The sequence below is a fragment of the Antedon mediterranea genome, chromosome 7 (genome assembly GCF_964355755.1).
Source record: "Antedon mediterranea chromosome 7, ecAntMedi1.1, whole genome shotgun sequence".
NCBI classification, from domain to species: domain Eukaryota; kingdom Metazoa; phylum Echinodermata; class Crinoidea; order Comatulida; family Antedonidae; genus Antedon; species Antedon mediterranea.
In genome coordinates, this window is record NC_092676.1 from 20,298,934 (window position 1) to 20,316,177 (window position 17,244).

Below are 17,244 nucleotides of genomic sequence, written 5' to 3' on the forward strand. Positions count from 1 at the left end.
TCACCTTCATGGGGACTACTAGTGCATACCTAATACTAGATTCCGAGTAAAAATACTACTAAACTAAAAATATTCAAAACACCTTGATATTAATCAACAGATTACAGCATTATTCATTTAGTTAATGTCATTCCTTTGATGCATTCGAGCATAAAAACAATTTACTTGAGCAATAAGCAACATGTTTTTCATGATTTGACCGTGGCGTGCCATATGCGGAATCTTGGTTATTTCAACAACGATTTTAATCGAAGGGTGACTCTATTAGTATTACGTAATTAAATTCAATATGTGAAATATCAACAACAATAGAAAAAGTATTTATCTTTAGATAAGGACAAAATATTTTGTTAAAAAAAACTCCATAACGATAACTATTCTGTTGAATATCAATACCGTGTCTAAACCCTATGATAACACTTATATTGCTAAAACATGAAAATGATGCAGTAAAATAGGGGATGATTCAAAGGAGGGGTTGTAGGCCTACTATTTAAATATATAAATTAAATATAGCTTATAAGGGGTTTCGATGCTTAGATATTATTACTAAATAATTTAATTCGTCACATTGACGAATTATAGGTGATCATTTTTATAATTTTTAACAACGATGCACGTACGCTGTGATAGTCAAAACAATGTTTACTTGTAAGAGCCTATGTTAGTAAGCCCAGGGAGGTATCTTTCCTTGTATGCCTGATACAGTCGGTGAGGTGGCCCACGTGTGTCATGTTTAGAGCGTCTTGTGTGACGTGTCTAATCTAACCATGATGTTTATTATCTTGTGCTTCTTGCTGCCGTGCTTCTCCCCCTGTGAATGTATCATCACCTTCTGTATTAAATTCACTATTGATGCTACCTATAGCGTCACTTGGAGGAACGCGCCTAAAATTAATACTTATAGTAATAAATCGTTTACACAATGTAATTTGATTCATATTTTTGAACCTATAATCATTCATGAGAAACTAGAGTTTTGATCCCAGAGTTGCCAACACCTTTGTGACACCTATAGGTTATACTATATTTATTTTGAATTAATTTTAATTATTTATTCACTCACACCTGCTACCAATTGAATTGGTTTAATTTTCATTAAAATGCAAATCATTGTGAAGAATATAGGCCTAAACAATGAGTGGGCGAACCTGTTAAAATGACCTATAATATCTAAATGACTTTACATGTAAACAGCATCTTAATTTGTCATTGTAGCGTACTTATCTTTTTATATATGGACATACAGTGTTTAGGCGTCCTAATTACTGCAATGCGTAAAACACCTTTATTCATTTAATTCAGTGATACTGTCAAAAGACACTATAATACAGTAGTACGTTGAAATGCTGAAAATAATGCTAGGCCCTTCGGTATTCCACAACTGGGTACTATCTAATGCAGTATTCCATCCTCGATAATTGTGCAACTGTTAGAAAGATCAAGGTACACAAAGTAACGTTTACGTGCACGTACATTATAATGCCAAAAATTACGTGCACGTAAACGTCATTTTGTGTATCTTGATCTTTTTAACAGTTGCAAAATTATTATCGAGGATTAGTAGGCCTATTATCATTGGCAATGATTTAATTACAAAAACTTGATAAAGTTTGATAACAAATTTTGTATGTATTTATGTTTTTAAAATTACGCAAGTTCTAGATTGATACTCCAGTCATTTGTTTATACTAGGCCTATAAACATGGAATTGTGAGAAACTTTACCGTTTACAACCACGGGAAACAAACGTATATCATTTATAAATAGCATATTATTATTGACCTAAAAATAAAAAAAGTACACGTCAGTTTTGTCAAGACATCCTATTGCTTTTGTAGTTTTATCATTCTGATTGATTTATAGTAAGGAATTTTAATTGATGGATAATATTAAAGTCGCCCAAATTCTGTTTTACCTCCGCTAAGATCAAGCCTGTGTTCAGAGGTTTAAATAGTAAATATGCTTCCCTTTGGAATTATAAATACCAAAAGGTAACACATTTCGTTCAGAGTGCGTTGAACTACCGTAATACAGTATTATAGTAAAAGTGAAAAATAAGGAATGTTTTTCGTACTCGTTATTTAGGAAGAGTACCAGCCCATTAACTAATTTCTCAATGATTTGGCTTATTAATAGCAAGATTCCAGTGATTCAATGTAGGCCTATCACCCTACTCAATATATTGATTATGGGGTGCTGTCATGACCGTGTTTTTTTAACGAATTTTTAAAAGAGTTTTGCTATTTCTTTGGTCAACTACATTGTCAGTGTCGATATGTATTATTTATTTCATTTCAAATTTTAATTTTTAAACGCAATATAATAGTAATTGTAATAACAGGGACGAGTGCAGAGCTACTTCCCTGATAGTAATGACAATAATATTTAATAATAATTTTAATTTTTTATTATAGCCATTAATTTCCCCTCCGTTTATACCCTCATTCATAATCTCTAAGAAGCCTAATTATATATAATTATAACAATTATGTTTAAATGATATTACCTGACACCATACTATACTCACGTCACAAAATGGCTTACATAAATTCGCTACACGCGACACAGTATAATCAGGGAGTTGTAATACACCATTATGTGTATCACATGGTGGTGCCAGCATGTATCATGGAAAGGTTTGATCAGGGAGTTGTAATTATACTAATTACAACTCCCTGATTAGGTTAATGGTTGTGTTATGGTCTATGATACTGTCATTACATGAATCTGTATTACGGAATGTTCCTATGATACTGGAGGAGAATCTAGATACAGTACCGATAATCGGTCGCGTGTCAATAATTATGCTGCTTGCTTTTTTCCGCGAAAAGATCCATGCGCAAGAGGGCGTATTACGCCTGCATTAATTTTGTTTGTATAGTTTTAAATAATATCAGTATATTATAATGAATAAAAATCTTTCTCTTAGAGAAAGCTATACTAAACAATATCTAATTTACGATCATGTCGCTGTTAAAAAAGATATATGTATCTTACAACGCAATAAAATTGAGCCTATGCAATTATAATACAGTATATCACATGAGGACGTAAAATGCGCTTAAACTAGATTTTGAGATGTTCGTTTATAATAGACCATGATATGTCTTTATATTATGCGTCTTAATAAAGTGCAAAGCCTGGATTTAGTTACTTGACTCTCAATTAGGTAAAACATTTCAGACTAATTCTAATGATATTGTTCCACTCATTTGTCGTTAATATTATTACTAATATGGGTGAATATGTATTTACACCGTCAGTATAAAACTATTAAATATTGTAGACAATTACACGATAATTGCATTAATAGTTTAATTCACTTTATTTTAAATGCAATAAAATAACTTTTATTATCTGAAAGTTCTCAGGTTACTTTGAAAGTACCTTTTAAAAAAATAAAATAGATGACTCCAGCAATAAACAAAATTCCAATAATTATTTATTTTATTATTCGCAGTAGTTATTCTAATTATCGTTCAATTATTGTATTCTCATTAAGGCTTTGTCTAAAAAAGTATGATCTTCTTAAATAGGGTAGTGATATGCCCAAATAGGGTAATGATATGCCCAAATAGGGTAGTGATATGCCCAAATAGGGTAGTGATATGCCCAAATAGGGTAGTGATACGCCCAAATAGGGTAGTGATATGCCCAAATAGGGTAGTGATATGGCCAAATAGGGTAGTGATATGCCCAAATAGGGTAGTGATATGCCCAAATAGGGTAGTGATATGCCCAAATAGGGTAGTGATATGCCCAAATAGGGTAGTGATATGCCCAAATAGGGTAGTGATATGGCCAAACATGGTAGTGATATGGCCAAACAGGGTAGTGATGGCCAAACATGGTAGTGATATGGCCAAACAGGGTAGTGATATGCCAAAATATGGTAGTGATATGCCCAGATATGGTAGTAGTGATATGCACAAATAATATGGTAGTGATATGACATCATCATGTCCATATGTGGGCACATCACATTTTGTTGTCACATGAAGTTTGATAGTGTAGACAGAGCTCTAGGTCCTACCATTTGCTATCTATCCAAAATGGGAACTGAGGAAAATGGTGGTGTTTTCGGGGTGTCACCTTGCGACATCTTCCTCGGACGCCGAGTATTATGGCAAATTGGCACACAATCAAACCTCATAGTTATGATTTATTCCTCTCAAAATAAGATTCTACAATTTCCATTAAAACATTGTAATTGCACATAATTCATTCTATCTATACTTATTACCACCGGGGACATACGTTATACATACATATCTGTTCTAATATAACAGTTCTAATATAAGAGTTATAATTACTAAATAAATGACGGTATTAAAGTCAACGTTTTGCAATCATTATATGTTTTACTAATGTTTATTGACTGTATATTCAGGGAGATGTAAATCTCCCTGGTGCATATTACGACAACAATTGGCAGAATATTCATAAATACCTTGAAACTAATTGTATTTTATAATTAAATTTTTCTGCGGTAATTTTAGCCTAAGCAATATTTAAAGATGTATTGTCCCTTTGACTAATTCCCAAAAAAAATAATTTTTTTATTTCGAAAAAAAGTGGGTCATTTTGAAGTATCATAATAGTTATTAACTTTCACCAAAAATTAGTTGAAACAAAAATAATTTAACCGAAATATGGACGTTTTTTTTTGTTAAAAATCCTAATTAGCATCATGCATAATGCATACTCGTGGTTTGAAATCTTTCGAATATTTTTTTTTCATTTTTTTTGTGTTTCAAGGGACAATCTTTAAGATTTGAAATACAATAAAAGCTTAAAGATGTATTGTCCTGAAAAATAATTCTTACAAATTTTTCTTTTTAATATTCCATTTTTATGTAACATAATAGTAATCCACTTTGACAAAAAATTTGATCGACAAAAAATGTTTTTTTGGTTGAATTTTACCATTTATTTTGTCATTTTATATGTGAAAACATGATTTTTTTCGTTTTTTTTCTATTGAAGTGATTAACTTGATTAAAACTACAAAATAACATATTCAAAGTCTGATTTAATTAATCTTCATTTTTCATGTTTCTGGGGGACAATACATCTTTAAAGGGATGAGGAGTTTGTTTGTGATGGTTTCTGGGTCATAAGGCATCGTAATGAGACAAGGGAGAATAACATAAAATGTCTGATATGAGTTCTGTAACAAAATGTATAGGCCTATCAGGGGAAATTGGAATCTGTAAGATGTATGTAATTGATTTTACGATATTAATTTGTTTTACGAAATCAGATTACTTAGAACCTATTTCTCTCTTTTGTTTCGTACGAAGGATGTGAACCTCGGTCTCCGCATGAGTCTTGTTTGTGTTCCATGCTCTAAAAGCAATTATGTGATTTTCCAGCTCCTTTATGTTTCTTTTTATTGTAGTAAAATTATAGTTTTTTTTTCAAAGAAAGCATGTGAACCTCGGTTCCCGCATGGGTCTTGTTTGTCATTCATAATTTAATAGTGTTAATATTTTCAGTATGTCATAAAGATAAATGAGAAAAAAGTTTTTAAAAAACTCTTCGTTGACATAAAACTAATATTTCTGTTACAAAACACGATGGCGATGAACTCCAAAGATTCGGATAAAGTTCGTTGTTATGCAGAAACACCAAACTCATCTTCAGACATGTAGCCCCAGCGGGGGAACGACATCGGCAGGGTTTACATTCGCCGGCAGACAAGGCTAAATTTGTTTGACGCAGTCAGCAAGCTACAGGAAATCATCAGAGTGAACTTACGTCGACTGACAACATAGACTAATTATTGTAGTCGACACCTCGGGTATAGACCCTACCTTTATTAATCCCGCAGGTTTATTGGAATGAACCCACTAAGCATCAAATGAATGAGACACGTTATTGTATGTGTGAAAGCCTTACATTTTATTCAATAAAATTAAAATGTAAATGTATCGTATACATAAATCCAAATAAAAGAACCATTGAATGAGAACACATTGTCACAGTGAACCCTGTTTGAGTTCATATTCCATGGTGGCGTCGTTCATTATCTTGAATTTATGAACATTACTTAAGCTCTGCCTACATTATCAAAAAAAAGTGTGATGTGTCTAAATATGGTAGTGATATGCCTAAATATGGCAGTGATATGACATCGGCATACATTTTTTTTGTTTGTCATATAAAGTTTAGACATAGCTTAAGATAACAATAATAAAACTTATATTTAATTAAAGAACAATTGATTGGGAAGTTATAGCAAGACACTTCCATCTGCAATCAGTATAGAGCTAAATAATTCCAGTTCAAAATTATGTAAAAAGTAATGGATTTAATATTGTCTTTTGCACCGATCGTCACGTAGATTATATGCGGCGTTTCATCGTCGACATTGTCAGATATAGTGAGTATATTCACGACGAAGTGTTTGTATTTTCAAGTTGACACACTTCGGGTGTAAAAATTCGATATCATTTTTGTTTTATTTAAAGATTGATGATAACTGCCAATATTAACACTTGAGTCTCGTCTAGTCATTTCTTTAGCGGGTGATTTGATTTTTCTCCAGTGTATAGTTATGACACGCCATGTATGCCAAAATGTTCCTTTTTATGAACATAACTAACATCATTATAGTGGAATTATTTGTGTTTTATTACGTTGAGTTTATTTAAAACAATAAAAACATTGATAATTATTGTTTATCCATAAAACATTTACATGTTTTACTTGATGCTGCTACATTAGTGACATCTTAGAAGGCTTAATACATTGATCAACTTAAATTACATAATTATATTCATATAACATTTGTAGTACCATCATTTTACTCTCTCGTGAGTTGCAAAGTATCAAATTAAAGTCAAAAAATTAATATAAATCAGTCAACGGATTGAGACGTAACGTAGCGTAATAGATGGCATTTGCAAAAATCTTACGAGCTTATTAAAATCCATATTTTGTAAAAGCAATAAAACGAATTTGATTTGTAACATGTGTTATTCTGATTCTACTGGGTGATGTCGAAATCTCTTTGTAATAACGTTTTATTGTTTTCGTTATTACATGTACCTTGTATTCGTTACCGAACTGCAGATAACATTATTAGATTGTCTTACACGACTTCTGATAACCATACGATTGGTGATTGACAAGCGAACGTAAGACAATTCCATTATAAAGTTATTTTACATCTAATAATAAAATTCGTAGAATTCGGCGTTTTTTTATGGCTTAAATAGTAAGTTTTAGTATATTATCTTATAGCAATCTGAATTGTAATCATACAGTTATGATTGACAAGAGAATAAAAACACGATTTCATTATAAAGTTATGGATTTCTAATAATAGAATACATTATAATGACGTTGTTTCATTACTTTCATAATATAGGACCTATTTCCGTCATACTTTTTTTTGTATTTTAAATTCCAAGTAGACCTATTAAACTGTTTGTAGATTCAACAATTTGACAAGCATAATTACATGTTTGTTGCAATCCTCTTAAAATTTCTAGAAGTTTTTATCGAACTTTTGAAATCCGAGAAAGTGTTAACGCATTGTATTTGCTTATATCAAAGAAGGACATTTGTTTGCATCATGACTTTGAATGGATGGATATCTTTCTTTAAAAATATGTTTTCAAATATATTTTATTCTGACGTCATTTCCATAATTTGTATTGATAAACATAATGGTGTATCCGATAGCGGTACGCCATACTGACGGCAAATAAGCGAACAGATAGGAATAAAAAAACCGTACAAATGTTGTTATTTATACATTATTACGATTTTCTTCATCTATATCAAGATAGCATTTCGCAGCCTCCGGCTTTGTTCGAGTTTTTAAAATGCATTTCGGATTGAATACCACTCTTTTACGATCAACACATGGATATCTTATAGAAAGCGAAGTCATATTTGTACTTGATTTCGAGTTGTAATGCAGAAAACGTCCCAGTTCCGAGTACATGAGGACTAGATATTGGTAAACTGATTCTAAATAAAAGAGTTTATTCACTTCACTAAAGTGTCATAATGTCCGAATTTCAATTATCTTCACGAACATCAATGAGGGATTGTTCGTTTTTACAAACGTACTAAGTCACAGAAGTGTAAATTCAATAATACAAAATACAGTAATAGTAAATGTCGTATATATTATGAAAGTAAATGAAATAACGTCATTATATTATAACATATAAATATGTAAAATATAATTTCTCCCATTATTTGAATGGAAAGGGACGTCTCAAATGTCTACACTATCAAACTAGTTTGACAAAAAAAGAAAGTGTGATGTGCCCAAATATGGTAGTGATATGCTCATATATGGTAGTGATATGACATGGGCACATCAATTTTTTTTCCACATAAATTTTGATAGTGTAGACAGAGCTTAAAGTGGACACTAAATTAGAGGTTATGGTATAGTACACCATGCAATGTGTGAGTCCAAAAAAGGAAATAATAAAGTTGAGAATGTCTCGATATTTCGGTCATTGGGCCTATGCTAACTACATGTCTTCTGGGGTAAAGTTAAGTAGACGAATAATATACCAAAACGTGGAGATATTCTAAACTGTACTTTATTTCCTTTTTTTGGAAACACATGGTATACCGCAAACCTTACTTTATATAAGAAATGTCTCTTTAAAGAATAATTACGATTTGTGGCATTATATTAAAATTAGATAGAGACAAGAATGTTACACGCACAAACTTTAGCTTACAATTTCATTTTTTAAGGTGAAGTTGGTAAGGGGACGGGGGTACTGTAGCAAGAGAGTTAAAAACGATTTACAGTAATAAGCATTAAATATCATCCAGACATGCAGTGAAATTAGGCAAATATAAATATTCTTTTCCTCTTGCATTTTGAATTGAGTAAGTCATTGATTATGGGCATTTTAGAGTATAATGTAACATTTGAGAATGTAAACACGTTCATAATTGAAACTATCTACAACTTCGGAAACATAAATCGGAATAAAATGATATCGATCTGTGTATGTGAAATTATTTAAAGATATATTATCCCCAAAAAACATTGTGATTAAGGAAAAAATGCTCTAAATATGCAATTTCGCAGTTTAATAAAGTTTATCACCTCCGTAGAAAAAATTTTATAAAAAGACTAAATAAATGGTTAAATTCAACCAAAAACCCATTGACTTCCAGTCAATTTGACAATTGTTTTACTTTAAATTAGTTTTCAGGTAAATCATTTTTTTCCCGATCCAATTTTTGGTCCAAACGAATAATTATTATATGATATTAAAAATAGAATATTCAACAAAAACATTTTTTTTTCAGGGGGACAATATATATTTATAAGTTCATAACAAACTTTCGATCCAATTTTTAGTCCAAGTGAATAGTTATTATATGATATTAAAATGGAATATTCAACAAAAACATTTGTTTATTTTTCTTTCAGGGGGACAATATATATTTAAAAGTTCATAACAAAACTTTCTTAAGCTCTTTCTACACTATCAAACTAGTTTGACAAAAAAAGTGTGATGTGCCCAAATATGGTAGTGATATACACAAATATGGTAGTGATATGCCCAAATATAGTAGTGATATACACAAATATGGTAGTGATATGCCCAAATATGGTAGTGATATACACAAATATGGTAGTGATATGCCCAAATATGGTAGTGATATACACAAATATGGTAGTGATATGCCCAAATATGGTAGTGATATACACAAATATGGTAGTGATATGCCCAAATATGGTAGTGATATGCCCAAATATGGTAGTGATATACACAAATATGGTAGTGATATGCCCAAATATGGTAGTGATATACACAAATATGGTAGTGATATGCCCAAATATGGTAGTGATATACACAAATATGGTAGTGATATGCCCAAATATGGTAGTGATATACACAAATATGGTAGTGATATGCCCAAATATGGTAGTGATATACACAAATATGGTAGTGATATGCCCAAATATGGTAGTGATATGCCCAAATATGGTAGTGATATACACAAATATGGTAGTGATATGCCCAAATATGGTAGTGATATACACAAATATGGTAGTGATATGCCCAAATATGGTAGTGATATACACAAATATGGTAGTGATATGCCCAAATATGGTAGTGATATACACAAATATGGTAGTGATATGCCCAAATATGGTAGTGATAATCCAAATATGGTAGTGATATGACATCATCGTGTCCATATATGGACACATCACATTGTTTTTTTTAAACATAAAGTGTGATAGTATAGACAGAGGTTAAGAAGCCCCCAATAGGCTACACAACATGACATTGATGAAAATCCAATCAGGGAATTATAGGTGAACATAGTTCAATCTTTTGATTTTTGGGTTTGTTTACGTCATTTTATTGTCTGTGTGTTAAGGGTCATTGAGTAAATCTTAGACAGTAAATGTTGTAAGAATAATACGTTGAAATCACCTACATTTCCAATACTGCAGTTTTATTACGAAATTAATCTTAATTTACTGGCCGCAACTTTCAGACAATTATTGACAAAATGTTATTAAAATATATAAATAACCTATATAGCTTAACATCGTAGAAAGATAGCCTTGAGAATAAAAAAAAAGTATTGATTTTTTTTTCAAATTTCAAAGAAAAGTGTAGATTATGGTTACTGTATCGTATTGCTATAACGTAATGTTTGATAGCCGTTGGCGATTAGCAAGGAGAGACATAATAAACGTGATTTGACAAGAAAAGAGGTTGATACAACTGAAACAAGGTTCAACGATTTACTTTACATTTGACAGCAGTATATGAATTTTGCGTTTGACAGTTCTCAATAATCTTTCTTCAATCCTTTGTAGAAAGACGTAACCATCATACGTTCATAATTTATCAGGATTCCTGTTGATCACACTTCCCCTTTTAAAATATTGAACCATCAGCAGCAACGCGTCTTCAAATCCTGCATTATGCTAAAAAGAAACCTCTTTTCTATGCAAATCTCTATGCTTGAAATACATTTGGAAAATCTTTTTTCAACCACCACTCGTCCATATCAGACGTTCTGCTGATGGTACTCCTCCTTCCTTTAGTATCTTGTAGCCATCATCATAGTACATATCCAAGGATTCCTGTGTCCCGCTAAAAAATGTCCTTTCTACCAATCTTCAATTTTTTAATTCCCATTTAGAAAATCTTAAGAAGAAACAACCACCATCCATCTATATAAGACGTTTTGATGATGGTATACTTCCGTACTTTAGGATCGTGTAGCCATCATCATAGTACATGTCAAAGGATTCTTTTGTCTAGCTTAAAATCTTCCTTCTACCAATCTTGAGGTTTCAAATCCATTTTGAAAATCTGTAAATGAAGCAACCACCATCCGTTCATAAGACGTTTTGATGATGGTATACTTCCGTACTTTAGGATCGTGTAGCCATCATCATAGTACATGTCAAAGGATTCTTTTGTCTAGCTTAAAATCTTCGTTCTACCAATCTTGAGGTTTCAAATCCATTTTGAAAATCTGTAAATGAAGCAACCACCATCCGTTCATAAGACATTTTGCTGATGGTATACTTCCGTACTTTAGAATCGTGTAGCAATCATCGTACATGACCAAGGATTCCTGCATCCCGCTAAAAATCTTCATTTTGTCATCTTCATGTTTCAAATCATTTGGAAAATCTTAAAAAGAAGCAACCACTATCAGTCCATATCGGACGATCTGCTGATAGTACTCCTTCATTTAGAATCTTGTAGCCATCATTGTACATGTCCAATGATGCATGCGTCCTGCTAAAAAATCCCCTTTTCAACCAATATTTATGTCAAATCATCTGGAAAATCTTAAAAAGAAACAACCACCGTCCGTCTATAGACGTTTTGCTGATAGTATACCTCCTTCTTCATTTTTTAGATAGTACTAAATATCCCTTAACAAAAATAATAATAACAAATACTAAATTGAATATTTCTACGTTCAAAACTTGAATTAAAATTGTTGTAAATTTAGTTAAAATGCATTATTATATATTACTAGGCCTAGGTGTGTTTGTTTTTTGAGTCACGTGCAAACGCGACTCTACAGCTCACTATGTCGGTCGGTCGGTCGGTAAACACTAACTCAAATTTGCGCATGTGACTGCAGCCATGTATATGGCCTTGTTTACATTTATGCTGATGATATTCTTGAAAACGCAAATTGAGATAGAACACCCACTATTAATATTCTATTTTTGTTCTCATTTTTCTAGACAGTGGCTTGACTCCAATCATTCAATTAATTGACTATTATCATAGTTTTCAGACAACGTTAATTCTTTATTTAGCATCTGTTTAGATAGTACAGGATCGTTTTCATCGTCCAATTATTGTCAAGTCCGTTTTAGCATCATTCCCATTCAATTGTCTGGTATTTTAATAACTATATTATTATTATATTCATAATAATAATACATCGAGTGAACATCTTTTTACAGTCATTGTCAATCATCGCTGTACTCCCGCGGTGTTTGCAGAACATTTCACAATAGTTGTTGTCATTCATTTAATTTTCATTGTGGGAATTACGTGTCTTTGATTTTAAATGAAAGTTCCGTTGTGTAACCACTCATTATGTACAAGTATGTAAAATAGATTACCTTGATGTACTTAGGCCTGCATATTCCGTTAAAACGGACTGGTCGCTATTACACTGTGGTACTTTAACATCTTGATAAGAACGGGAAGCTTTGTTCCCCTGGACGTAACGTAAAGATGTAAGCGTAACGTGAGTTGGCCAATCGACAGTTATACAGATAATCGATTTCTTAAGATTGGTTAAATTAATTGCGTTGCACTTCCGTCATTGCGTGCGCCCTATTAAGCTTAATTCCCACTAGCGACGCAACGTAACCGCAATCTACGCAACGTAAGAAAATGCCCTTCTACTAATTGTGTTTGCCCCCGCCTGCGTGAAATCAAACCTGCAATGTTTGCAGCACTATTGCGTCGTCGGTTCCCACTTTGCGTCAATACGTCGCTGCGTTGCGTTCTAGTGGGAACCACGCTTCAGTGGGAACCAAGCCTTGGTTCCTCTAAAGAAACACAATGAAGTAGAATCAACGCAAGCGTGTTGTCCAATGACAAGCGACAGTTCGAATAATCCATCCCGATGGATTGGTCGAACCACTCCCGTCCTTACGTGCGTCCTAGTGGGAACCAAGCTTTAAGAAGGATGATAATGCATGATGGCAATGATAATATTGATGATTATGATGATAGTGTTAGTGATGGTGACAGGAGAATACTTTATTCACGATACGATATTGTAAAAAATGAAAAGAGTATCATAAAATTTACCAAAGAAAGAATTTGTTTATTTTTTTATTTGAAGATGAATATCATTTCCTTTTTATTTGTTCATTGAGAATGCGCATTTTATGCAATGTTATTATTACTTCATCAAAATGAATCAAGGTTCTGTTCAATAATACAGGGATTATTTCAGATTTAGTTAAATCATGTTTAATTTACATATTATTTTAAAGGAATCATAATTCTATGTTTAGTTTATAAAAGTCTGTCTACACTATCAAACTAGTTTGACGAAAAGTGTGATGTGCCCAAATATGGTAGTGATATTCCAAAATATGGTAGTGATATTCCTAAATATGGTAGTGATGTTACATCATCATGTCTATATTTGGTCACATTACATTTGTTTTTTGTCACATAAAGTTTGATAGTGTAGACCGGTAGTATAGATAGTGAAAAGTATTTAGTTGGGCACGATCATGTTTGCGCCTCCTTCCGACAAACGAAAACGACATGTTTAGGCTATTTAATTTATAGTATATTGTGCAATGGTGATCTTGCCCACTCGTTGGCTTAACGTTAATCTTGTTTATCAATAATATGACTAGTAGTAATGAGGATCATTAACGAATAATCTTGTTTAATCCCCTTAGATATATCTCCCTTTTATAGTAGATAACTTTTCATTAAATGATTCCGGCCACAATATATTATATTAGTAAATTGTATTGAGTAGTTACCCCAACAAATCATGAACGCACTTATATTATAACAATGGTCTATCGCAAATTACGCAGTTTACGGTTGGCCTACTACTCGCGAAGCAGGATTATAATTTTAATCAATATCTGGCCTGATCCAAATCATTGATTGATTAATTTAATCAGACTAAAGTAAAAGAGAGGGATTATTTAAAACAAATAGACTCTTCATTGACGGAAACAACAAATTGCTTGTTGTAGGCCTACACCAAAGGAGATTTTAGTTCCCAGGACGAACCGTGCAGTCATTTAAAACGACATTTCATTGTCATCGAAAAGGATGGTTCACCAGCACTTCAGAGGTTTCTTTCCTGACATCCATGAAGACATGCACTTACACTGGGAGATTGGGAAGTCCGTGGTAATTGAGCGCTGAATATTCTTGTAATCTCACTCACAGTCACACTCGATTATCAAACCATACAGAACTAAACCACTTGAAGCTATGCTGAACGGGTTGTAATAATATAGGTAGAACCCCTAGAGGACACCTTTGGGACCAACAAAGTACCCCTTAATAGAAGTGTTCCCTGGGCCGTCATGTTAAAACGTTTGCCAGAACGTTTCCTATTGTTAAACTTCTAACAGTTCATTTCAGAATAAATACCGGTAATTGAAAAGGAAACAATAGTTGAAGAAGACGAGATACATGATGACATGCTAAAATGATATTATAAAACCAAGGATAATGTTTATTTTAATATGCAAGAGTATCACAAACAACCCTTGGGAAGTATTATTGGATTACGCGGCTGGCATGGGAGCACGTACGTGTGACGTTTCATCTGTAGGCCTACTTATGTGACGTCAACTGTGTGTGTGTGTTTTCTTGTCTTCGTTGTCTCTTCTTCCGAGGAAGCGTCGTGCCTGGGTGTGACGTTTCATCTGTAGGCCTACTTATGTGACGTCAATTGTGTGTGTGTCTTCTTGTCTCTTCTGAGGAAGCGTCGTGTCTGTGTGACGTTTCATCTGTAGGCCTACTTATGTGACGTCAACTGTGTGTGTCTTCTTGTCTTCGTTGTCTCTTCTTCTGAGGAAGCGTCGTGCTTGTGTGACGTTTCATCTGTAGGCCTACTTATGTGACGTCAATTATGTGTGTGTCTTCTTGTCTTCGTTGTCTCTTCTTCCGAGGAAGCGTCGTGTCTGCGTGACGTTTCATCTGTAGGCCTACTTATGTGACGTCAACTGTGTGTGTGTGTGTGTGTCTTCTTGTCTCTTCTTCTGAGGAAGCGTCGTGCTTGTGTGACGTTTCATCTGTAGGCCTACTTATGTGACGTCAACTGTGTGTGTGTCTTCTTGTCTTCGTTGTCTCTTCTTCTGCTGAGGAAGCGTCGTGCTTGTGTGACGTTTCATCTGTAGGCCTACTTATGTGACGTCAACTGTGTGTGTGTCTTCTTGTTTTCGTTGTCTCTTCTTCCGAGGAAACGTCATGTCTGCGGTTGTGTCGTCCGTCGGCCATTTACCGTTACCTGCGGTAAACGGCCGACGGACGTTTAACCATATTAAGTGTTGATGACGCAGAACTTGTTTTGATTATTCATAACGCCCAAGTACCTACATAACCTTTAGGGCCCTGGATTGAGGGGATTGGAGAACTTACAGAAAATAAATGGATAATGTCACCATAAAATCTCTATAGGTTTATGAGAAATGCTATTTCTAGTATAGAGAAATGTAAAATGTAAACCAACGTGGGTGAACACCTGTCAAGATATAGTAGCAATTACAGGTAGACTTTTGAGAATTCAACTTGGTGCTTATTCGCGAAGGGATGCTGTATTCGAGTAAAGTAGGTTAGGCGTGTGCGCGATACAAATGGAAACTTTGACGCAAAGCCGTAAGATAATGACGCAATCGAAACGCAACAATGATGATCTTGCGTTGATTGAGAGAATGTGGGTTGTTGTAATTACAATTTTAGTTTGATTTTCTAAATCCCAAGTACTCACAACTAACGGCGGAAATAATCATAGTTTCCCATAAATTTACATTTACTACACACTAGGGCATTCTATATCAATTTTTGGATTAGACTTTTCTGGGAATTTTTACGGAATTATAATAAAAATGATTCATATTTTAATAATAGATCTGGACACCATCGGTCTTCTGTATGACGTCAGAAGAAGTATTTGATTTGATCTTATTTAAATTGTATTTATTCAAAAACACCCCCAAGAAAGGAAAGAAAGAAATGTATACATAATACATGAAAATCACAAACGTAAATAACAAAAAAGACAATCACAATTTACATACAAAATATTTAAAAAACATTTAAAACACCTTTGCTATATTTAAGTTTAAATCTGCAATAAATGAAATTGTAATGCTTTTGCTGTGTAATTGTTCATTATTTTGCTAATTTATACTATTTAAAATTTAAACAAATTGGTTAATGGCGCGACTGTTGGTATAGACTAATCTAACACACTGTAAACCTTCACACTGAGATTAGTCTGAATAAGATCATAATATTTTTGTTAATTTAAAAATACATTTAAAAGTAAACAAACATTATATTTTCACCTTGACTGTTGGTTAATACTACACCAGACTAATTCAAGTCACTTTTCATCGTATAACTTCCGCACTTAGATTAGTCTGAAGAAGAAGATCAAAATGTTTTTATTAAATTATTAATTATTATAACTCTTCAGTAAAACTAACACAAGGTATTTACCCGTAGGAAGTTTTTGAAAACCTTGACTTATGGATGGATGTCCGTTACAAATATTTTATCTAATGCAAATTTGATCAGACGCGTTAGCAAGTTCACGGATATTTCTGTCAAGGGACACGCATACACAATTTAGCCGACAGATACATTTGAACCATAATGTTTACCATAACACGTGGAATACTGTACTCGCGTGTATGTTTTTTCAAGTGAAAATCGAGTAAGCCTTTATGCAGTATTCATCTAAAGAAAAATATTATCTATTATTATTTATTTTTTATGTTGACATAAAGTTTCGAGGTTTCGATCAATATACTTCAATCACCCTCATGAGTGAGAATTCTAAATTCTCCGCAAACCTTCAAACAATATGTATTTTTTCCCCATGGATAACCTATACTTCATATATAATAGGCGTGGGGGTCCCGGTGAGGAGGGAGGGCAGCCGGTGGAGTCTGAGAAAAGTTTACTAGAGTAAAAGTATTTTCCTTTATAACATTTACGTGAAGATTATTGTTGTCTATTT

At 33.1% G+C, this 17,244-nt stretch overlaps 1 long non-coding RNA gene across 1 annotated transcript in view; it reads left to right on the forward strand.

Annotated features, from left to right (window-relative positions):
• Positions 1–17,244, forward strand: part of LOC140055088 (uncharacterized) — a 59,328-nt gene that overhangs the window by 40,248 nt on the left and 1,836 nt on the right. The gene's annotated exons all lie outside the window — the stretch shown is intronic.